The 23,652-nt window shown below is 39.3% G+C and overlaps 1 protein-coding gene across 8 annotated transcripts in view; it reads left to right on the forward strand.

The window, feature by feature from the left end:
* The first annotated feature begins 2,511 nt into the window (after positions 1–2,511).
* The window catches only part of TAB3 (TGF-beta activated kinase 1 (MAP3K7) binding protein 3), a 42,111-nt gene continuing 20,970 nt past the window's right edge, over positions 2,512–23,652 (forward strand). For 3 of the 8 annotated variants that reach the window (XM_031599275.2, XM_090124176.1, XM_090124184.1), the window contains exon 1: positions 3,175–3,478. The gene's annotated coding sequence lies outside the window, so the exon portion shown is untranslated. Of the gene's footprint in view, positions 2,831–3,173; positions 3,479–5,188; positions 5,281–13,659; positions 13,732–23,652 lie in introns of those variants that run through there. The other 5 variants (XM_031599274.2, XM_031599276.2, XM_090124166.1 and 2 more) reach the window with 5 other exon arrangements.

Genomic DNA, 23,652 nt, shown 5'->3' on the forward strand with positions numbered 1-23,652 from the left:
TGTACCTCAAAAGTGGGGAACAAGAGACACTCAGAAATTACCAGTGAGGGACAACTCCCCCTTGTCTGTTGGACACGTGCCCATTTGCCCATATACCCAACACCCATCAGTTCACCAGACCATGTCAGCTATAGCCCATCAAAGGATATAACTAACAAGTGACAGTTGCTTGGGTTTGTATATCATAAGTCATATGTCATATGTCATAGGTCAAAAAAACCCACTTTAATACAAAGTAATACAATTTTTGAGTGCTCTTTTCTCACAAGTTTATTTTAACTTCTCAGCTTGAGCATTGCTGTGTTTGCTTTTTAAAGCCACAGCACCTTCACTTGGAAATAAAATTCTTCATCCATAATCACTGTGAAAACAATGAACATTTTATTCTGTTCTCTTGGGGTCACGTGACTGACAAATCTTTGAAATTAAAAAAGCAACCAGTGTACCTAGAAGAGTCAAAACAATGCTTTCATTGCAAAAGGAAAAGCACAAAGGGGGATGCATAGGTCTTAAAACTTTTAATTAAATTTGGAACCTAGTAGATGAATTTTGTTCTACATACAGTTTTCAGGGGATAGAATTCACCTTAAGGTGAGGAAAGACCGAGGATATATTCCTTAAAACATAATGAAAGTGAAAGAAGTGAGGTGATCTTATAAACCAGTGATGTGGGATTTACAACTAGATGGTTTGTGACCTTTAAACTGACATAGGGGGACCATAATGTTGTATACGTAATTCTGTTGGCAGAAGTAGAATTACTACAGAAAGGACATTCTCCATTGTGAGCTCTGGTTCTACAGGATTCTAGCTAAATTAAATCTGCAACTTTGTGTGTAAGAGTAAACTGTAACAGGAGTCAGCAGGATTTGGCATTAACATGAGGTATTATTACAGATTCTTCTGCTCAGACTTCATCCCAAGCCAATTTCTTTCCACGTGAAAAATGATATGAAAAACGGTACCTCCTTACTCTAGATACAGTTTCTTGGATTTCTTAATAATACTATCTAGTTCTATGTCTAAAAAGACAGACATATTACTTCTGTTTGTAAACAAAACTATGACAAATGGATGCATGCCTAATGTGTACCTTTCCTTATGAATCAACAATTAAAACCAGTAGCATACTTCAGTGACAACATTACTGACCACACATAACAGGGAAAAAGAACTCTGCCTTTTTAGATCCAAGATTGAAGTTTATAGTGCTTACATTAAAAAAAAATCACAATTTCAAAGTAAACGGAACTAATTCAGCATAGAAAAAAAATATGGAATATTAGAGAACCACTTTATCACATTACTTTTTTTGGCTGCAATTCTTAGGCACTGCAAAATTTTGCCTTATTTGCCAAGAAACTGCAGAAAATTGCCTTATTCCAAAATAAGAAAATTGATCTCTTAGACAGCTGTTCATAAAGAGACAAAGAGGAGAACTAACTATAGTTTTGTTCTGTTTAAAAAGGAGTGTAGCACAGTCTTTAAATCCCAACTTGAGACCTTTTGAAAATGGCTAGCAATAAGTGCCAAAAGCACCAAACAAAACAAAAGAAAAAATAAATAAAATGAAGAAACATCTTCTTTAAAGTTACTACAGAAGTGAGTTTAACAGTGAATTCCATTCTACTTTGAATTATGATTACAGCAGCAAGCACTGAGGTCTATTTTTCAATTTTTTCATCACATGTAATTCATTTTTTTTAACAGTGATGCACTGGTTCTCACACAGCTGTCTAAGAACTGCACTGATTACTCAGTGCAAGTTCTCCTTGTTTCCAGCTGCTAAATCCCATTAGAAGCAGCTAAAAATACTTTAAATACATTCTAACAGTATGTTTTTATATAATCAGTTGTCACAGCTGCCACGTGGTTAACAGGAGACAAAAGAACTGGATCAGCAATAAAAAGAACTTTCAGAGACGTGTTCAGCAAAGCTAAAATGCACAATCTTTGATTTTTTGGGGTAGCAGACCCCTAAGAGCCATATGGATTTTTTTTCTAAATTCTTAAGCAAAGCTTTGGATCTGCTGAGATTAATTGTGAAGTTTCAAAGCTGATTAATTCGCCAGTAGCGCAATCCCACTCTGAAATCTAAAGGCTGATGGAAAACACAATACCAAGTCTCCGCATTTTCTGTCAGAACTCTCCTGCTTTCAGAGTGATGCAGGGAAAGATAAATCAAGCAATTGCTAGATGACAAAACAGTCCATGCAGAGGAAAAATCGTTTTCAAACAAAAATAAAGGATTGGTGGCTGCTAAACCGAAATGGAACTTCGGAGCTTACTCTTTAACTAGCCTGGCTGCAGCACAGGGAACTTATGGACAGACAGAAACAGCAACAGGGAGGTTTGACTCATGTGAGTTTGAAGGAGCTGGACGAAACAAAAAATGCTGAACAAACCAGGGCCAGTATGTGTAATACAGGGCACGGACTCTTCACTAGTTAAAGATCAGCATCTACCCATGGGGCTTTTTCTTACATTTCAAGAAAGTGAGACACAACAATTAACTAGGTCCAGAAGCACTCATTTATATTTATTTATTATGGATTTATATATATTTTTTCCTGAGGAACGTGCACTTCGGGATCTTGAAGTCCAACCAAAGGGAAAGAACGGGTCTCAGATAACAGCACGGTTGCACGGAGATCCTGTTTACTCCTCTGCCTTCTGCCTCCCCCTAAATGCACCGGTCGCATTTGGCTGGTTTCCAACGCAGGAATCAGAACACAGGAATTCCGTAATTAACGTTACACAACCTCCGACACAGGAACAAGGCCTCAAGCCTAAGGAAGATGACGTGAGCAGCGAGTGATGGCAATACAAGGTGCGTGCCCGCTCCCCCCACCGCTTCGCCCTGCAACCCCCGGGGCTTTTCCAGAGAAACGAGGCAGCTCCGTGCCTGCTCCCGTTACTTTCGACTACAATGGGGCCGTGAACGAGGCCGCCCGGCGGCGAGGACCGTCCTTTCACAGCTCCCGCCGCTCTGCCCTAGGGTTGTGTATGGAGGACGGCGATAACGGCCGGCCGCAGCACTGAGGGAACCCCGCGCAGTGGCTAATCACCCCCCCACACCCCCGCGTCCGTTTCTCCCCGCGCGCGTTCAAACCCCGGCCCCGCGCCGCCAAATCTCGCGAGAGCGAGCGCCATGCCGGAACCGGGCCCGGCCCCTCCCCTCCGCCGCGCGGCCGGCGGCCTCAGCGCCGCGCACTGAGCGTGCGGCGCCGCCCGCATCCCGGAAGCGCTTTACGGCCGCGCTCCAGGCCCCCTCCCCCTCTCCCTCCTTCCCCCCCTTCTCGGAGACCCGGGGCAGGCCGGAGAGCGCCCCTGCACCCGCAGCAGGAGCGGGGGGGGGTGCCCCCCACCAACGGCCGCCGTCCCGACTCCAACGGCCGCCGTCCCGGAGGCCCGGGGCAGAGCGAGGGGCCGGGCGGGCATGCAGCCGCCGCCGGAGCCGAGCTCCCAGCGCAACACGGTGAGGGACGGCCGAGAGGGAGGGGAGGCTGGGGACGGGCCGGGGGCGAGGCCTTCGCGCCGCCTCGCCGCCGTCCCGGCCCGGGGAACGTGGTGAGAACGGGCCGGAGCGGGCGGCTGCCCTCGGCTTGGGTTGGAATACGGGGAGGTCGGGTCGGGGCCGCCGGGGCGCGGCGTCGGGAGCTGCGGGTGGCGGCATTGGATGCCGTGCACCCACGCAGGCGGCGGGGAGAACTTTGTGTTTTGTTTTTGGGGCTCTTCGTGCCAGGGCGAGAGGGTGGGCGGCTTCCAGGAGGGGCTCCTGGTCTGCGTGGGCTGCTCCCGGTGTGAGATATAAGGGGTGTAAATAAATGGGAGCGCGGGTAAAAGGGAGCGCTGCTGTCTCTTGGAGGGGCTGACTGCAGCATGATGCTGCTGCCGTGGTGGTTTGGCTCTGGAGGTAGCAGGGCCACGGTTATGTTTATGGTGGTGTGCTTAGTAAGATAAGGGAGGCGACAGTCCCTCTGTACTCAGCACTGGTGAGGCCTCGGCTTGAGTACCGTGTTCAGTTTAGCAGTTTTAGGCCCCTCGCTACAAGAAAGACGTTGAGTACCTGGAGCGTGTCCAAAGAAGGGCAGTGAAGCTGTGAGGGGTCTGGAGCACAGGTCTAATAGTGAGCAGTTGAGGGAACTGGGATTGTTCAGTGTGGAGAAGAGGAGGCTCAAGGGAGACCCTCTGCAACCAGCTGAAAGAAGATTGTAGCGAGGTGTGGGTTGGCCTCTTCTCCCAGGTAACACAGATAGGATGAGAGGTAATGGTCTGAAGTTGCACTGGGGAAGTTCAGGTTGGATATGAAGAAAAATTTCTTCTCAGCAAGGCACTGTTAGAGGCTACAAAGGGAGATGGTGGGGTCACTGTCCTGGGGTGTGTTTAGGGAAAGGATAGGTGAGGCACTGAGGGGCACCAATTAGCGAGCATGGTGGCGATGGGTTGACAGTCAGACTAGATGATCTTAGTGGTCTTTTCCAACCATAAATGATTCTATGATTCTGTGCTTTGTTCAGAGTCTTTTCTTGAGATATGCAGCAGTTTTCCTCTTCTCCTCTTTGTCCATTTCAAATAGATACTAAAAGTAGATAGACTGACCAGTCTTGTTGGTGTGCTGATATGTGCCCATTATTTTTAGTGCTGTTATCTACTGTGATTGAGATTGAGTAGTAAGTGTTCATTTGTAGGCTTGTAACAGATTCACTTGATCAGGGCTGTTCTCAGAGGACTTAGTAGAAATATGTGTAAAACTTACCAGGAAAGCCTGTGTGATCAGAGGTTGATAACTGCTTGGGTAGCTTTGATATTTTTATTTATTTTTTTATTTTTTCTTCCAGACTCATGAGAAGAGCACTGCTATCTTTTGCCCCTTGTCCAAGCATATTGTGTGTTAGCATATTTCATGTAAAAAGAAGAAACGTCAAATTCATTTCCTCTTAGCAATGAGAGAGGAACAGCGTTCTTAAAAATTAAGTATTTCACAACACTTTTTAAAGTCAGCCCTTTGTTCTGCCCTGTGAATTAGTGTTGGCTGAAGGCAGCAATGTAATGAATAATCTAACAAAGCGTGTATAGGCTGTTTCATTTCCTCTATAAAATGTATCAATTTTTACATGTGTTAGTAAAGAGTTATGTAACCAGCATTTGTCTGTCTTTAATCTTAAATCTTTTGTCTTAAGCACAGCGAGATGAATAAGAGTGATAGATGCATTCTGTAAGTTGACTGCACTTTCGGGATTTATTTTCTTCTGGCTCACATCATAACTTTTAATATAGGTGAGTGCAGATAAATGTGAAGAGGATATTGTGAAGTCTGTGTCCATTTTTTTTTTCCTAGATCTCATTGAGGCTCCTTCTTTCTCATAGTCATCACCGTGAGAAAGACAGGATGAGTTGAATAGCTGTTGTGAAAACCTACCTTCTTTTCCATCTGGTTTTGGCAGTATGTCTGTGCTGATGCCTACCCACTGAGTGGCAGAGGAGTAACCGTTTCTAATTCTAAATGATTCTTTTGCATTCTTCCAAAAGGATAATACACAGTTCTTAATGTTGTGTGTTAACAGCTTGCCTCTGTCACCTCTCGAAAGCTACATAGATCTGAAACAAAAGCAAGTTTTTGGTTGAGCTAAGCTATAGATGCTTTCTCCTAATTTTGATCCTGTAATGATTTATAATGTGTACTTGAAATAGGATACGTAGCCCCAAAAATATTCTTGGTTGGATGCAGATTTGCATATTTCTATCATGTCTGCTTAGTCATCCAACTCTACTATGACACATTTTGCTCTAGGAGTGTCTACATAATACTCTTTCCACTACTGTGAGCTGAAGTAAGTGCAGTGTTTGTTGTGTATGTAGTTGTCTCTACACGCATAAATGTAAGTAAATATATCTACAGAGAAAGACTATTTGTTGCTTTTGAATGACAGGTGACAAGCTGAAACTAGGAGAGAGTTGTATATAGCCTCAGATTTTTTCAGAAACATCTGCTGGACTGCTTTTGTAGGCAGGTGTTTCAAGTTACAAGGTAGAAATATCTGCTACTTGTGGTTTTGCAGTGTGTTTTCCTGTCCTTACTACTGTCTTTACACAAACAGGGAGGTACAAAGCCTAAACTGGGAATTGGTAGTTATCTATGTAATGTGGATTTTCTGTTTACTTGTTTCTGTGGAGGCATAATATAATAAAATACTGTCTAAAGAGTGATGTTAACTAGCTTGTGAAAGACCAAGTATCATATTGTTGAGATTGCATGTGTGGTAATGTCACAGTGGCAGTTTTGCACATGGGAAGCAACTTCTTTGACATGGAAAGATGAGAGGGTGTTCAGAAATATTTGTTTAGAGTCATTTCTGCAAATGTTAAAGGTGTTGATTTAAAACATCTCCAGAACAGCTGCTTAAGTTCTGCCAAACCTTGAACTCCTTCAGAGTTACCCATGTGAAAGGCTTTCAAATTAAATATGCAATCTGCAAATTCATCTCCAGTTTAAGGCACAAGATGTTAGACTTGATGCTGCTTTGGTTGGAGGTTTTGTGGTACAAAGTATCCTTTATGATCTCTTATTCTGTGGAGGTACATAATCTGTCAACAAGTCCTGTGCTGTGTCAGTCAGTGCTTAAAAGATGGCACTGTAGTACCAGTATCCAGAAGACTCTTGGATCCTGAACCTTTTTTATTGGCATGAGAAGCTGCAATCATCTGGCAAAATTCAGTGTGTAATAAGATGGTGAGACAAACTGTAGTGTTGCTCGTAAACCATACAGATCAAGATTGTCAGGGAGTTCTTAGTGTTTGTTCTTTTTCTCTCTTTACGGATAAATTATACTATATAGATCACTCAGGGTGAGTCTCAGTTTCATGTCAGAGTGGACCTAATGTTTCAGTGTTTGTGCATCTTCTTGATTTTGACTTCAAATGTTTCTTCTGTTTCAAGTGCTGTTTTGTAACAGCCAACATATCAGTACAGTATCAAAGTGAAGAATTTCATCTCTATTGCGTTTATGTAGCACAGGTTTTTGTTCTTAAGAAGCAATTGTTCTTGGATTCCAGTGGGCTTTATTTTCTCAGGGCCTGAATTTGAAGTAGTGATATTTGAAAAGCATCTCTAATGTGTTACCAGATTCTGTCCTGACCTAACTCTTTCGTAAGAAAATTACTTCTCCTTTCATTCTTTCCAGAGGTTGTATAAAACAGTAAGCAAATAGTAAAGCTACAGAGTTAAAGGTCGTTGTTCTATAGCAGCGTTCAGTAGCCTATCACAGCTAGAGTATACATGTTTTGCTACTTAGTGTATGCTTGCTGATGGATAATTGAGAATATTTTCTTAAAAACATTTTTTGGCTGATTACATTCAGTCAGTCGTGTTCCGCAGTCAATATGCTTTAATGAAATGCTTGCAGTCAAATGAAATTGTATGTCCACTGAAGTGGATATTAATTTGAAAAGTTGATTGGTTTCTGTGAAATCATAGTTGAGTTAAGGATACTTTCAGAAAAAAAAAATATTTAATACTATCAGTGCTTGTCTCATGTATGAGGCAGAAAAAATATGGTTACTTTTCTAAAATGTTTTCAGTGTTGACCGTTCAAATTTGATGAAGAGATCCCCAGCCGTGCTAGTGTTTTAATCTGGTTGTGGCTTTAAGCTTTCCTTTTTCCATTCCTTGGTTATATTTGGAGGTATTTGTCCTGAAGTCTCATCTGTTAAAGACGTTTTTACTGGTTTACAATGTCTTAGGCTACTGAAAATAGCTTGTGAAAGGCTTCTCTTATTCTTTATGTGTCATTGAATTTGTCACACTGTGTATAAAACCTCAAGTGTGATTATTTCTGTTCTATGGGGAGCTTGTATACTTTGGCTTAACTCAAGCATGAATGTTTACTCCTAACACTTGGAAGAGTCAGGGATTTGTTTTCTTCTTTTTTTTTTTTTTTTGTATTGAGCATGCGATAAATAATAGTATAAGAGAGCATAGAGGATTATTTTTTACCTGGATTTTGTGCAAGTTCTGAAAGGAACTTAAAATTTCCCTTTTGCATGTGTGTTCTTGAAGATGAGCTTGTAGAAGCTGTGGGCTGGGTGCTAGAACATTGCTGCTGAAACGTGCTTGGTTTTCTTTCCTGAAACTCTTAAGATCATCCTGATGGGATGGTGATTCTCGCTATCATCGGATCAAAAGTGACATATACAGTTAAGGCAAAGTGGTAATTCCGTACAGTTTCACTGTTCTTTCACAGTTGTTCAAAAAAGAGGTTAACAGGGTACATTGTTACTAACAAACATTTCTATGTCAAATATCATCTTTCTTCCCACTGATGCCTTGAAGGCATTAAAACCTCTCTTTTTTTTTTTTTTTTTTCCTCCTTAGCAATTTTACAAAAATGCCCTTTGTACAAAACCAGGTTTTTGCTTCTGGGTGATCTTATGGTGTACAGATGTGACTTTAGTAATCTGGGGATTGTTGGCTGTGTGTTTTAGTTGAACTCAGAACACCCGGATTTTAAAAAGAAATATTTGAATGCTTTTGTAGATTGGTGTGTGTTTGTAGCTCACTAGTAAGTTTCAAGTGGGCAGTACTGGGCAACCGTTCTTTTAGTGAGGATCTCTGCTTTGTTTCCTGCTGTTATGACAACACTGTGAAAGAAGTGGTCATAGAAGTTTTCTTACTCTTTTTTTTTTTTCATGAGCAGCATTGATCTGTGAAGTCATTTCAAAACAAATCTGCTTGTCTGCAACTGTTTTATGCATTCTGAGTTCATGAGCTTTTGAGTAATTCCTTTGGATTGATGTATGTAGTTTTATAATTTCTTTTACTTCTGTATTGGAGATACTAACCTTCAGTGTGTACCCATTCCACAAGCAGGTAATGACAGTGAGATGAGTCTCTGTTCATGTCTAGATTCCTTTTGTGTTTGAATCTTTTCTTTTTTTTTTTTTCTTTTGCTTTCTTGGTATATCCAGTTTACAGGAGGAGAGGTCTGTGAGAAATAAATCTCAAACTTATCTTTTGCAGTGGAATAACTTTTAAAATGTCAGAGTGACCCTCTAAAATGAAATCTACCTCTTTGCTTCTGAAGCCCTTGCTAGATAAAGCAAATACTTCTTTTGCTTTAAAGAAAGTTCTGAGTCAAGTAAATGTTCCACCTGCCAATCCTTTTTTAGATTTGGGAGCTAAGGTGAATGAGGCTGAAGATAGCCTTAGGCCTAAGAGACCTAAGTAAGATCAGTTTTTTTTGATCAGTCTTCAGAAGTGACCTTCTACTATGTTGGAGAAAAAAGGAGAGAGAGAAATTAAAGGGTCAGAAAGTCAGCAAAGCTGTGTTGAAACCAGAGTTTCGTCTGTGAAGAAGGGTTCTATGAGGGGGAGTTAAAGACTCCTTCAAGTTTCATTTCTGTAGTTGGTAAACATGCTCTTAGCAAGTCTGGAGCAATCCTTGATGTTTTTAGCACCACTGAGTGGATAACATCTCCCTGTACTGATGTGGACATTGAGGGATCTTCAGTGATCTTTCAGTGATCACTGTCTTTCCTGTCGTTTCTCAGCAAGACGCTGAAACCAACCACACAGGCATTGCTAGTAGAGTGACAAACAGCACTTCTGTTTCTGGAGGAGCCACCCAGTCACTTGAAAGCTGCTTTTCCCTAACTGAGACTGCTTCCTGTAAAAGTTGTAACAAAAATGCCTGACAGATCTCTGAAGAGCATATGTTACCCAAGCTGTGATCAAGGCAGGGAGATGGTGGCTTGCGGTATGTGTGCAACTGAGGTCTCTGCTCTTCATTTGCAGAAGTCCTGGTGCAGTTTGTTCTCATGAATGGCTGTTAGCAGGAGGTCAAGAATTAGTTAGCATAATTGGCCAGGTTGTTAAGTCTGATGGATGATTCCCCTCTTGGAAGCAACTGAAAAGATAGCAGAAATGCTCCTACTTTTCTCATATTTTAAGTAATTCTTCTCAAAGGGAACTTTCTGCATGCTTATTTCTTTTTCAAGACAGAGAAAAAGCTTTTCTATTTTATTTTTTAATTACTAGGCTTGGACGCATTGAAACAGTCCCATGGGGATTGCTGTTTATGGACTTAATATTTGTAAGAACTGGATGGAGGGGCAGTGGTGTTAAGGAACTGACAGGAAAGTATCAAAAGAATTTGCCACTCTTATCTTGCATAAATTCTATTTAAAACAAAACTAATAAGATTTTCTTCCCCCCTTCCCCCCCCACTGCATTCCTGTTAAAGTCTACATTTGGTTTGTTTTGTAAAGAAGTCTAAAGAGTTGCCTTAATATCTCATCATTTTTGAACGGTATGAAAGAATTGATAGAATGCTATAGAAAGAAAAGATTTAAGTGTTTATCATGGTCTTTGAGGAGGAAGGAAAAGTAGTTCTGACTTGAACATTTTATTATCTCTTGGTCTTATTCTCTCGTTATGTGGCAGGACATAAGATCCAGGGAGTACAGACGCATCTTAACAATGAAAGCTGTTCTTTCCTAACAATGGCAAATTTCTATTTTGGGGCTACTCAATAAATTTGCTTGAGCGTGATCGTTGGTGTAGCTTTGATAATTGTATCCTCTCGTCCATTTGCAGAGTATTTTTTTAAGATTTGTCAGTCGCAGTTTATAGTAAATCCCCCTGGTATTTTGAGTTAATTTTTAGATGCTATTTTCTTAACTATGTTTATATACTTTTTTTTTGGCCAGTGTTTTTGCTATCAGTAAAAGTGCTTATGGTGAGTGCCACATGCTTACGTAAGCTGCACTCATTTTTAAGTGAAACTATTTATGGCACAGGCTATTTAGTCTGCTCAGAAAATGAGCATTCCACATGCTTTGGTTGGGGGGGGGGGGAATGCATGTAGACTCGCAAAGAGACTTTTGGTCTCTTTTCCTGTTTATTTTGTTGTTGTTGGGATGTTTGGGGAGGTTGTGGTTTTTTTTCATCTGGAGTCTTTTTCTTTTTTTTTTCAATGTTAAATGATGGGGAAATCATTTCTAAGTATTGTAAAATATGTGAATTATGTAAACATTATATAACTGTAAATAATCTTAATTATTATTAAACTGTAAGAGATTGCAAGCAATCAGAAAACTGACCATGATGCTTTTGACTATTTGTTCACAAGTAGTGATGGCCTTATGTTTTCTAGTTAGAATATCCTTGTTGGTGCGTGCATGCAACATGACAGAATGGCTATTCAATAGACAGGTACTCATTTGTTGCAATTGCTGTGGTTATTTCAGCAATATCTTAAGAAAATAGTAAAACAGTGGAATTGCAATTGTATTAAACAGTGTTCAACTAGAGTTCCTGTGGATGTTGTTTGAGTCGGTGACTAAAAAAAATAATGCTTGAACATGAAATGAGCTTACTAAGTTGCAAACTAGAAGATTGAATTATAATAGATTGTAGCATATGTAATTTTATGAAATATGTTAGACATGATGTATAGTTGCTAAATATTTTAAGGTAATTTTAACATTTGCTATTGAGTACCTTTTTAGCAGTGATATATGAGGCTTGCAAACATGCTTTTAGGTGTTTAATTCTTTCATGACTCTAGATTAAACTCATTTCACTTCTGTGTATCTCATAAAAATACTGACATTTTCCCAGCAATATAGTTTGTACAGTTTGTCCCCCTGTGTAAATTATCTTCTGTTCTGTGATTCTTGATTACTTCCTTCTCAGCTCACCTGGGTAGATAGCTATGACCACAATAAAAATCAAGCTAAGACCTCTTCCTGATTCTTTCAAACAAAAGAAAACGATCACTTGGAACAGAAAGTTTTCAGGGAGCTGGAAGCAATCAGTCCCTCTGCAAACTTGGCTTCCTGGCTTGGCTGAATGTAGGTCATTTGGATGTCACAGGATACTGACTGCTCTATCACTTAGCCTTGTAAATAAGATTTCTGGTTATCAGTTTTCTTCTGTGTCTAACATACTAGTATAACCAGTCAGTCACGTCAGTCTCTTCAAACCTATGGCAACTATGAGGTGAATATCCCAAACAGACAAAAAGCTGCTAGAAGGAGTGAGAAATGTGTGGCTTTTGCTGATCTAATAACGAAATAGTCTCATTTGTTGCCCTGCTTTCTGTCTTACCTAAAAGAGGAGTCTGCTTCTGAGATCCTCCTGGCCAGATCTCTTCATGATCTCTTTGGTCTGCCACCTCTCACCCCTGGCCACCTACCTCTGGCCCAGCGTTTTGTATCTATTCTTGCACAACGTTTCATGTGCTTTTGAGATGAAGGAGGGAGCTGATCCACGGAGTGTTTGGTGTTTGTAAATAAAAGCTTTGCTTTAGTAATCAGTTTAATAATCAGTTTGCTGTTTGATCTGCAAAATCTATTCTTGTGCATTGGGAGGAGCAAGCATACAGGAAAAAGGAGAAGCAAATTCTCTTTCCAGAATTGTTGTATTAAAGCTGTTTTGAAACAGTCAGACCAGACTTCCTATGCGATAGTTGCCTCTTGTGCAAGCACCTAATTCAGTTGTTAGTTTGTGCTATAGTATTTTATGCTGATAAATACTTGCTGAGACAAAGGGTTTTTTCACTCCAAAACTGAATTCCTCAAATTAAATATTGTTTTGTAGCTATTGGAGGTTGTGGATGCCCCATCCTTGGAGGCATTCAAGGCCAGGCTGGATGTGGCTCTGGGCAGCCTGGTCTGGTGACTGGCGACCCTGCACATAGCAGGAGGGTTGAAACTAGGTGATCATTGTGATCCTTTTCAACCCAGGCCATTCTGTGATTCTATAATTTAATGTTTCCAGAGTTCAGCAACAGCAGAAGCCCATCTCCTTTTCTGGGATTTTTCTGGGGTTTTTGCTGTTTGCTTGTTTGTTCATTTTTTTGTTCTCAGCTGTAATAACCCATACTAGAGAGAAAATAAAAAAATTTGGATGTGCAGTATTCCTTTCATTTGAAAGTCAAAGGTAAACATTTGAATTTTAATAGTCATTTGCTGTATTATGTTATTAAAATTATTCATGTTACTAAAAATTCTCATCTCTGAGTCCAATTCAAAAATGCATGTTATGATTCTTGACTGTTCGATTTTTGACAGCTGTTATGTAGTAAATGCTTTGATATAAAGGAATAGTCCATAGTATGGTGTTTGAGCCTTTCTTTGTATGTACTGTGGGTTTGCTTTTTTTTTTTTGAATCAGTTGATCTGAGTGAATGTAACTGCATGAAGAAAGTCTTTACTCTTACGCATATTTGGAAGTGTGTTGATTGTTAGGTCAGTGACTCACTACATTATTTTTTTTTTTGACTCTGGTTTTTAAAGTATGTGGAAAATTGTTCTGATTGAAGTGCATGATTGGTTGTGGAAACATGACAATTATCAGGCAAAGTAACTGGTATCCTGTATTTGGGCATGTATGTACGAAGAGTTCAGCTTATATTTTCTTAATGAATTTTCAAAATGACTGTAAAATCTGTTGACTTAACTTGAAAATCTGGCAAAATATATAGTAAGAAGGATAAGCTGTTCACATAACAGAGAATTAGTGGGCCATGGGTGTCTAAAGTCTGAAGAAGTCATTAGGGCTGTTTGGTTCAGTAGCGGGTGTGATTATTCATGCTGTGATTTTAGAATCAAAACATTAGGTTACGATGTTAATTTTATGTATTTTTGCTTTTTCAGCTCTTTTGCTTCTGAAATCTACAAATGTGCAAGTGATAGGACAAGAGATACGAGGTGTCAAGCTAAAAGAAAGTAAGTTTAGATTAGACATGGGGTGGAAATTCTTTAGCCTGAAGGTGGTGAGACAGTGGAACAGGTTGTCTGAGAAGCTGTGGGTGCCCCATCCCTGGAAGTTCAAGGCTGGGTTGGATGGGGCCCTGGGCAGCCTGATCTCTATAGAGTGGCAACCCTGCCTGCAGCAGTGGGGTTGAAACTAGGTGGCCTTTCAACCCGAGCAATTATGTGATTCATGCTGCTTGTTTCTGTGGTATACATTGTCTGTTGGTTCTTGGCTGCGGGGGAATACTGGTGGCAGTTTGTTTGGCTGATGAGAGGTGACTGCAGATTATTTTAAACCTTAGATTTTCCCAATGCTTAGGCTTCTGCTGTATATGGGACTACGCTAGTCTTGCGGGCAATTATGACGCATGTTTTTTCATCTGCATCCTCAGCAAATGATGCTTTTCTAAGACTCTAAGGAGTTAGACCAAGAGACCTGGCTTTCAGATTCAAATTCTTTGGATCTGAATAAACAGTAGGAAAAGTAAAGATACAGGGAGGTTGGTTAAAGAACTATTTAGACACTGGGTTTCCTTCTTTGCTGCAGCATTTAAGTGAAGAAATCACTAAACCATACCAAGTGAAATAAGGAATGTTTCAGGCAGTTCTTTTGCTATTGTTTTACCAAGTTATCTGCCAACCTAACATGGAGGAAAGGAGAGGTCTGACGCAACAGAAACAAGTGTCACACTTAGAGAACACACCTACCTTGAGATGCTGGAGAGCACTGTTGTTTTAGCAAAGTGAAATAATCTAAACATCTTGAAGAATAGAATGAGTTAGTAACCATTTTAACTTTGAACTGTCTTTGAGCATCCCCCTTTTTTTTTCTTTCTTTCTTTCTCTAAAGCAGGATTTTAAGTATAGCTTCTTCAAACAGAAATGAAATCAGAGCAGTTTATCCTACCAGTCTTAATGGAGTACAGTAGGGAAGATCAGCATGAAAACAGTCTCGCTTTAGAGATGTACTGATTGCTTTAAGTGTTTAACATGCATGTTTAATTCATATTTGGAAAAATATTTCTGGTGTGGAATAAAAGTAAGATATTATAAAAACTGAAATTATGAATGCAGACTATCATGAAAAGTTACTTATTTTACTACTCCTGGAAGTTTCAGAAAATGCACTTGATCCATTTATCTTGTATTCAGATTCTTTCCTGTAGCTTGATTTGATGAAAGTGAAATTTGCTCATAACTTTTGCCATCAGACTGCCATGCAAAATCAACTGCTGAAAGACTGACTACTATTAAGGACCTCTTTCCTTTTAATTTTTTCCTATAAGCCTAGATGTATAGAGCAATATTTGTTTAACATTTTCTTGGTAAAACTCATGATTATAGACAGAGGACTCAAGTTATATCATCACATAATTGGCCTTTTTATACTCAGCTATTCATAAAAAGTCATGCATGCCTCAGCCAGGAATTGTGTTAATCTTATCTCCTGGCTCTGAAATTTTCTGGCCTGGTACCAGCCCAGCAGAAACAAACATGGCCTGACTACTAACAACCTGTCTTTGCATACAGTAACAGGAATAATCAAACTATACTGCAAATATAGATTTTCTTAACCTACCGAAGTCATAACGTGTTTTAAATGAGAGGCCAAGCATGGTCTTTAGAATCTCTTCATGCTGGTACATAGCAGAATGACTGAAATTCATAAAGCTTCTAATACAGAGGCCTTTGAAATGTCAGAAAAATTGTTCCCAATCCTATGCTCTGGCTGGAGCGCACAGGAAAGCACAAAAGTTATTTACAATGGGAAATTGAATGGGAAAGTTATTTACAATGAGAAATGGGAAATATCATTTGGGGAAAAGTTCAGCATTGGTTGCTGTCCCTTTAGTGCTGCCATCTGTGGTCTCTCAGCATGCCTTTTTTTGATACTAAAACACCTGATTTAGTGCCAGTCTCTTTGTAAGGAAGAGGATGCTCCAAAGCTTGAATCAAGGAAAGCTGTTGGTTACTGTTCAAGTCCTTTGAAGCTGTACAGTAATTTTGGCAGGGATGTATTAGTGCTTTAAGATGAACACTTCTAACCATGGTCTGATCTTTCCATTATCTGTATTGGTTTTCCTGTTTATGACCCGTGATTAGGGAAGAAGAGTGTCTCAAGTATCTAGATTTTCTTACAGGGATTTGCCACTGAAGCAATTCCACAAATAGAGCACCTACAGCTCTACCTGAGTATTGATTAGTCAAATGTTATCCTGTACTACCAAGATTTTCCTCTCTGATAGCTGGGGTATAGAACTTGCTTAGGAAAACTCTTAGAGCTTTCCATCCACCAGACTTATTTGTATCTTGTTAATATTCATTGTAGAAAAGGCTAAAGAGGAGGTAGAATGAAACTTCTGTTTAAGTGAAGGGGTGAAAAAGGAGTGCCTTAGTATTAGATTTTTGTTTGCAAGACTTTTTTTTTTTTTTTCTGCTAGGGTCACATTCATCTGTTATCTTAAGATGAAAATTATCTCCGCTTATCCCCCAACAGACTTTCTGGGGAGATATCTCTGTATGCAGATATTTTAAACAGTTTAATCTGGACTTTTATACGACATACATACAACAATCTGGTTCTATCTATTAAGGCATATAAATGGTGGAAGACTTGCCTTATTTAAAGGTGTCTTTTCCTTTTTAACTAGAAAATTGGGTAAAGCTGGTCTTCATCTGCAACACATTCAAGCATCTGTGTTCCTATACGTGTGTATTTATAATCATATCTATAAATATGCTTACATTTATTATTGTATTATAATCATACAAAAATGAAAATTAATAGGTAAATATAATTAATGTGGTGCTACATATTATGTAATTTCTGGCATGGCCTCTCTGTGACACTTTGAGGGTATTCATACAAAGAGTTGTCTGGGTCTATCACTGAACGGGCCAAGTCTTATGGTTTCTTAACCAGTTCTCCTGCAATGATGCGAAAGACAGGCATGCTGTGCAACTTCTCCACTGTAGCTTGTAGCAATTAGATGTGTCAAAGAAATTCCTGCACTTGGGAGGTGGAAGCTTAATTAAAAACTTTAAAATGGTCATTCATGTTTTCTGGTGATTAGAGAGTGTTTGGTTCACGTTTTTCTGCACTGTTGTTAGTCTTTGAGCTGCTCCTCTGTATTGCCTCTTCTCTTCCTTGTTTTTTCTTTGTCTGCCCCGTCCCTATTTCTGTCTTATTTTTTGTTCCTTTTTGTGTGTGCTTCTCCACTTCCCTCCTCTGTTTCCTCTGTGTAGAGTCATATCCTCCATTAGCATGTGTTTGCTGTGGATCCTGAAAGGAGATTTTCTTATCTTCTCAATTGACTACGTATTTTTCTAATCTAAGGTTTTCTTCTAGTTTCAAGTGGCCAGAGTGAGACAAGGCTAGCAGCAGGCAGGCCTGAAACAGCATTCCATTGGTGCTTGTAGCACTTTTTTCTCTTTCTGCTTTGTAGTCTTAACTGCTCCTCTGGGTATTAGAGTTCTAGCAAATACAGTAGCAGCCTTTATAATAGATGTTGCTCTTGACATTGTTGTCAGTTATATGAGCTGATTATAAAACAGCTCATTTAAGTTGAAATTAATGCTAGTTACTATCTTGTTTTATCTTTGCATAAAAAGGAATATTCTCCGCAAGTATAAATATGTTTTTCAATCAGTTTCTTTGTGGTGTGGTGGAATGAAAAAGTTTGAGGCCAGTGTTGTTAAAAAAAAAAAAAAAAAGTTGTCTGCATTGTGTCTTGTAGTGTTCTTATATATGCAGTTCTCAGCAGAATATTCTTTAAGTTCAGCTGGTGTGCTTAACACAGAATATATTCATGATATTCCATATAGAAACCTCTGGGATACTTATCAGAAGACTCCTGCTCATCTGGTTGTTTTTAACTGTAGTTTATGACATTCTTGCTGTTACCTCAGTCAGAATTTTATTATGGCTATTTCAGAAGCAGTAAAGCTGATGATTTAGGTGAAACAGTTGACTTAGAACTTTTTTAAGGTAGAAAGAAGAGAAAATGGCTGAAATCTTAACTTCATTGTGAAGCTTTTTGCTGTGGGCCACCCAAATAAATCAAATAACTGACAGTATACCACTGAACGCATGAAGTGCAGCCATGTGCCTTTGTAGAACTAAAAGCAGTCTCAGACAACTGACCTGATTATGCTGCTTTTACTCTGCAAATGGACAGTAGCTCCTTTCAGATTTATTGATAGCGACTCATTTACATAGAGCAGAGCAAATATTTTAGTAGGGAGGAGGCTGAAGAACGATGAAGGTGTAAAGGAATGAGGCATTTAGGTTTATTGTTTGAATATCAATTTGCATGTGAAGCATTTGATTTCTGAGTGTGGTTAACTCTGATGTATTACTTTTTTGTGTGTGTGACAAAGTGACACATTGGTATTTTTCAGTTGCAGCTGTTGTCTTCAGCCTTCTTGAAACCTCTGGCTTCAGTGAATGCTTACTATGAGTTCCTGCAGAAAGAACAGTTTTCATTTTGTGGAAGTCTTGTAGGAGGTCTTGTATTTTGACAGGTGTAAATGCCCATCAAAGCCCACTCAGAATGTCTTACGAGCAAATTCAGTGTGGCCATCCATTTGTGATGCAGGAGCAAGAGTTGATGCTGAAAATCACTTGTCCTGTGTAGGAGCTGTTGAGCATCTCCTTGGCTGGGACAGCATTAAATTCCTCTGGTTGAGAGAAATGCTGGATAGAGTCAAATTGGTAAGCTGTGGATAATTCTCCCTCTTTTGCAGTACTCCAACATATATTCTGTGAGAAAATTTAATGTCACTTTTGAGAAGAAAGCCCACTTTCTGGAGTAATTGTGTATTAGACAATGTTCCAATATTTTTTCAGTTTACTGGCAGAGTTTCTCTCTAGCATAAATCTTGGCTTTTAGTAGCTGTTAAACTTGGAAGTAGGAATAGCAAGCTACTTCACTGAACCCCTGGATTTGTAATACGCCTTTTTCCGTACTCCTTAGTACATGTTTGATATATATTCCCTTAAGAGAATATATTATATCCTTTCTGACTCATTTTGACTCTCGAAGTAGGATGTAACCACGCATATATGCAGCGTTATCAAACTGCTTTTAGCAGGGCTAAAGTTTAGAGTTTGTGAATTAGGAAATCTCTGAACTGGTTTACCTCAAGGTTTTTTTCAGCTACAGCCAGCCTGTAGTTCACAAATAATCAGTCGGTAATCACAGGTGATATTTCCTGTCAAGATTGTCAGTTCATCGTCCTCCTGGCTTTTGGTACTAATGTCATAATTGTGATCAAGATTATCTTTCTGGCATACAAGCTCAGTTGTGCTGACAGCTTTTAGTTTCACCTGATATCCTGCAGAACATTTCTGGGAAGTTAGTACTTGCTGCTTGGTGGTACCATTCCTAACTGTTTCAGAGCATAGAGAATTTGTTGTGTTATACATGTCGTGTAATGAGAGCTGCATCCAGTTGCTTAGTGGAGCAAGAGAGCCATAGATATCTAATAAAGCATTTAGTAATACTCAGTTGTTAATAGAATTAGTAGCCAAGATGCTTGCTTAAAGGATGCTTGCTAAAAGGAGGATTGCTTTAATGGTTCTATAGATTTCTCATTATCATTCAGTTTTTAGTATCTCCTGCTGTAATGTTCTGTGGAGTACCAATAAGTATACTCCACTTTGTGGAGATTCAACTTGTATATAGAGAGATTTTTTTTTCACTCCTTTTCTTTCCAAAACAGTGGAACAAGTAAGTTCTCCAGTTGTCAGAAAGTGATGCTGCCTTACAGGAGAAATTGATTGTGAGCAAGGCCATAAAATAACTTGTGACTTGTTTTGAAACTGTTGGATCTTTGTAGGAAATAACTTTTCCCTACAAACTAAGTCCTTTTCCACCTTGCAGTGTGGTGCCTGTTGTTTTTGTTTCTTTGTTGCAAACACCATGGCAGTTTTTTTTTTTTATGCCTTGTATCAGAGATGGAAGAGGAAGAACAGTAGATAGCATCTAAATGGACTGGTGTTATCTAGTGGTTTACAAGGATGACAGACCATAATAAAGAGCAAATAATAAAGCAAAGCAAATAACAAAGTGCACAGAGCAGTACAAGACATGTATCTAAGAGGAAATAGCATTGATTATAATTCCTGATTCTTTTTCTAGCAGCAGATGTTGTTAAAATGCTTGCCCGTGCTTTATACGTTAGTCCTATTTCCTGGCAATCTCACTGTTGTGTATAAAGGATCTCCTCTATCCTGGTATCTGCTGCCTTGAGATTGTATGTTGCCTTTTGTGTGGTGAAGGCAAGCCATGTTGTATCTCTGTGTTCTGCATCTACAGAAACTGTTAAAATTGTTTTCAATTGGTCATTGCCTAAATTTAAGCAAAAGAAGAAGGAAACAGAGAAGGAGTGTCTTCATTATTTTACACTCCTGTTTCATCAGTGTGAGCTAGCAGTATTATTGTCATGCTTGCTTTGAGTTATGTTCCATCTTGGTATGCATGGCTGTTGTAGACCATCAGGTGACACACCTGTGTAACTGCACAAGGAAATGGAACCAAGAAGTGTCAGGTGAACTTGTGCAACTTTACCATGGTGTAAGAAAACAATTGGTCAGCAATTTGTCAGCTCTATTTTTAGTTTTAGTTTGCTATATACTCCTTCGTATTTCCCACTGCCTTCCTGTTATCCAGGAGCTTTTGAATCTGTTGATCTTCTTTCATACAAGTGAATGAATGTTCATAAGACAGCTTGCCAAACTACTCAGTTGTGGTTTTAGTAACTTAGCCAGTCACTTCAGGTTAAGTGACAGCAGCAAGCTGAGCTCTGCTTTAAACAGACGACTTTTCTTTTGCTTTGTTGAGCTTAACAGATCTGTATGAACTGATGAAATGTCTTGAAGTTGTGCATTGTATTTCTTTCCAGCTTGGCTTCCAGACCGTGAAGCAACATACTCCAAAAGCTGTTATGTGTCTCACGCTGTAAATAAAAAGCATCTCCGTTACCAATGATCATTGTGATCTGTGAGGCGTGAGAGAAATTCTTAGATATACGTAATCCTAAAAATTATTTTAGCTGGAATATTGTGGGGAAAAGTAATTCTTGGCTTTTGTGATGCAGTATGGTTTAACAGTGTGACTTCGTGCCTGGACAGGAAAAAATGCTGTCTTGGCAGTGCTGTAATAGTTTAGTTTTTTACATTTCTGAGATTTCGAGATATTAATTTAGTAAATCTTCGTAGTTGTCACATTACCATAAAAGTACTTGCCTTGCTTAGCTAGATTGGTGACAGCTGTGGGATGAGTTATTTTAGTTTATTAGGATAGTTAAATGGAAATTTAGTGTACAAAATTGTTTGTTTTATTATTCCTAGTACCAGTATAGTATGATGACTTTAAACCATTTATAGTCAGTTTAATATTCTTCTGCAAACATTTTTGATTTTAAGATAACCATGCTTCCAGAGGCTGCTCAAGGATTAGAGGTGTGATTATGTGATTGCATTTGCAGTTGGGTCGCATGCCAGGCATGTTTACAAGACTATAATTGTGTACACATGCCTATTGAACTGTAGGTATGTGTGGGATGGATGCTGTTAAAACAAATACATATTTTTGTAATGTTGATCCTTGTTGTAAAGAAACTCAGTTTGAATGATCTTAAAACTTTATGGTCTTTACTTATGCAAAGATGCTATTTATTGGAAAAAAAAAATATTGCTACTTGACAGCTTTTCTACAGTGTGTCATTATTGGAAGCACCACTGTAATTATACACCTCTGCATCTCCTTTAGTATTGAAATACAGTAGTGGAATTGGGATGTGATCGCATAGCATTGTAGAATTCACTTGCCAAAACCACATTTGTTTGTTAACACCATTAATTTGTTAGGTAAAAACCAAGATGTATTAATTTGTTGTCTAATTCACTGCTTTCAGAATCTGTCAGCAGAGCTAATTCCTTTCTTGTCTTCTCATGATTTACTATTGGCATGCAGTGTCTGGAGAGTATTCTAGCCTTTGGAAGCACATAACCAATGTGATAAAAGTATAATCAGGCAGTACTACGGAGCTAGACACCGTGATCAGTTGCTCCTTTGTTGTTTTCAGAAAGACTTCTTGTGCAGAATAATATTGAGAGGACCATGGGGTGATGACTTGGTGTTGGAAGCAGAGTTTCTTTGGTTCTGACCTCTTGCTTATAGTGTACCTTCTGAGTTGAGCTGCCAGCCAGCTGTCTTGCAGTACCACAACTGTTCTCTAATTCCAGTATGGTCAGAAAGCTGTTGTGAATGAGTTGTAACATAGCGCGGTGAGACTGATCTCACTGCTTTTTCATGCTGCCTCACAAACAGTAAATCTTGGCAAACTTTGTAACCAAAGCTGCAGATGACTCTGGGGTCCAGTGATTTGCCTATAGCTATTCTGGAAGCTAAGCTGATATCTACCAGTAAGCAATCTGCATGTAGGGTAACTTCTTTGAAGAAACTAATAAATGTATAATTCACTGTTTTCAGTTTACTTACATGTCTGCTTTAAAATTCTTCACTCGTAACACAGTTTCTGGGAACTTGCCCATGTTTTTTATTCCCAGATAATAAAAAACACCTTGCACTAGATTCTGAATTTGAGTGCTGAAGATGGTTATGTTTTCCTACTACGAGAAGTTTTTCACCTGTAAATCTTCACCATCTTTCTTCTGACTTAGGTTTTAATAAAGAAACTTCTAGTAAGCAGATTAATCTCTTTAGTGCACCTTAAATATCTTTGTTTATGGTAATGGAGCGTAAGTCTCTCAGTGTTGGGAAGATGATAGATGGTTTAGAAAATCTGTTATGCACTGAACCTGTTGAAGGTGATCTCCACAGTTCAGTACCTGGATGACTTTGGGGTAGGTTTATTTCTATACATCAGACGTCTTGCATTTAGGCAGCTAGAAAGAAATAGTCATGAAACAAGAATGTAGATGTTTTTTATAAGCACCTGTTGTTTCCAGTTATGAATGCTTTTATCTATATTAAATATATATTTTTTTATTCCTAAGCACTCTATGTGCTAGAAGCTTGCCATGTACTTTAGTAAATTACTTTCATGTAGATGAAGTCTAATAATCCTATTTTTTTGTGTGTGCTAGGGTTAAGAATACTGAGTTCCTCTAAAAGGCATTTCAGATTAGAGCAGGGTTGGTTGATTTTTTTTTTCTTTTTAAGATGGAATACAATAAGTAAGGAAAATGCAACAACAAAAGTAATTTCAAGAACTGTTCTTCATTTATCATGACCAAACTGAGAAACATGATTTGAAATTATCTCTCAGGTTGAAATCATCTCAAGAAGAGAGAATGTGATGCATGACACATGCTCAGAACTTCTTGCCATTTAACAAACTGTGATGAGTTGAAGGGCTGCATGCCATGTGCCCACCCTGCTGCTCCCACTTCCCAGGAGTGGGGAGAGAATACAGTGGAGCAGCTTGTGGGTTGGGGTAAGGACAGGAAGATCACTCAACAGTTAGCATCACGGGTAAAACAAATTTGGCTTGGAGAAGATTAATTTATTGCAAATTAATAATAGCAGTGAGAGTTAGAAGCGAATTAAAAACACTCTTCCTCTCATCTGCCTTTGTCTGCCTCCTCCCTCTGAGCACTGCAGGGGAACAGGTCAGTCTATAATGTTTTGTTTCTGCTGCTCCTCTGTGGTCACTCTGCCCTTGCTCCACTTGAGGTCCTTCCCATGGGATGCCATACTTCCTGAACTGATCCCCTGTGGGCTTCTGATATGCTGTAGCTCTTCCAACAGAGCTCCATACCACAGGGCCCATCCTGTGGGCACTGCTTCACACATGTCCCCAAGGGTGGCAACTTCTCCAGCCCTGAGCTGCTCTGGATGGGTCACAGTTCCCTGCCAGAGACCT

This window comes from Phasianus colchicus, chromosome 1 (genome assembly GCF_987193195.1).
Source record: "Phasianus colchicus chromosome 1, bPhaCol1.hap1.1, whole genome shotgun sequence".
NCBI lineage: Eukaryota > Metazoa > Chordata > Aves > Galliformes > Phasianidae > Phasianus > Phasianus colchicus.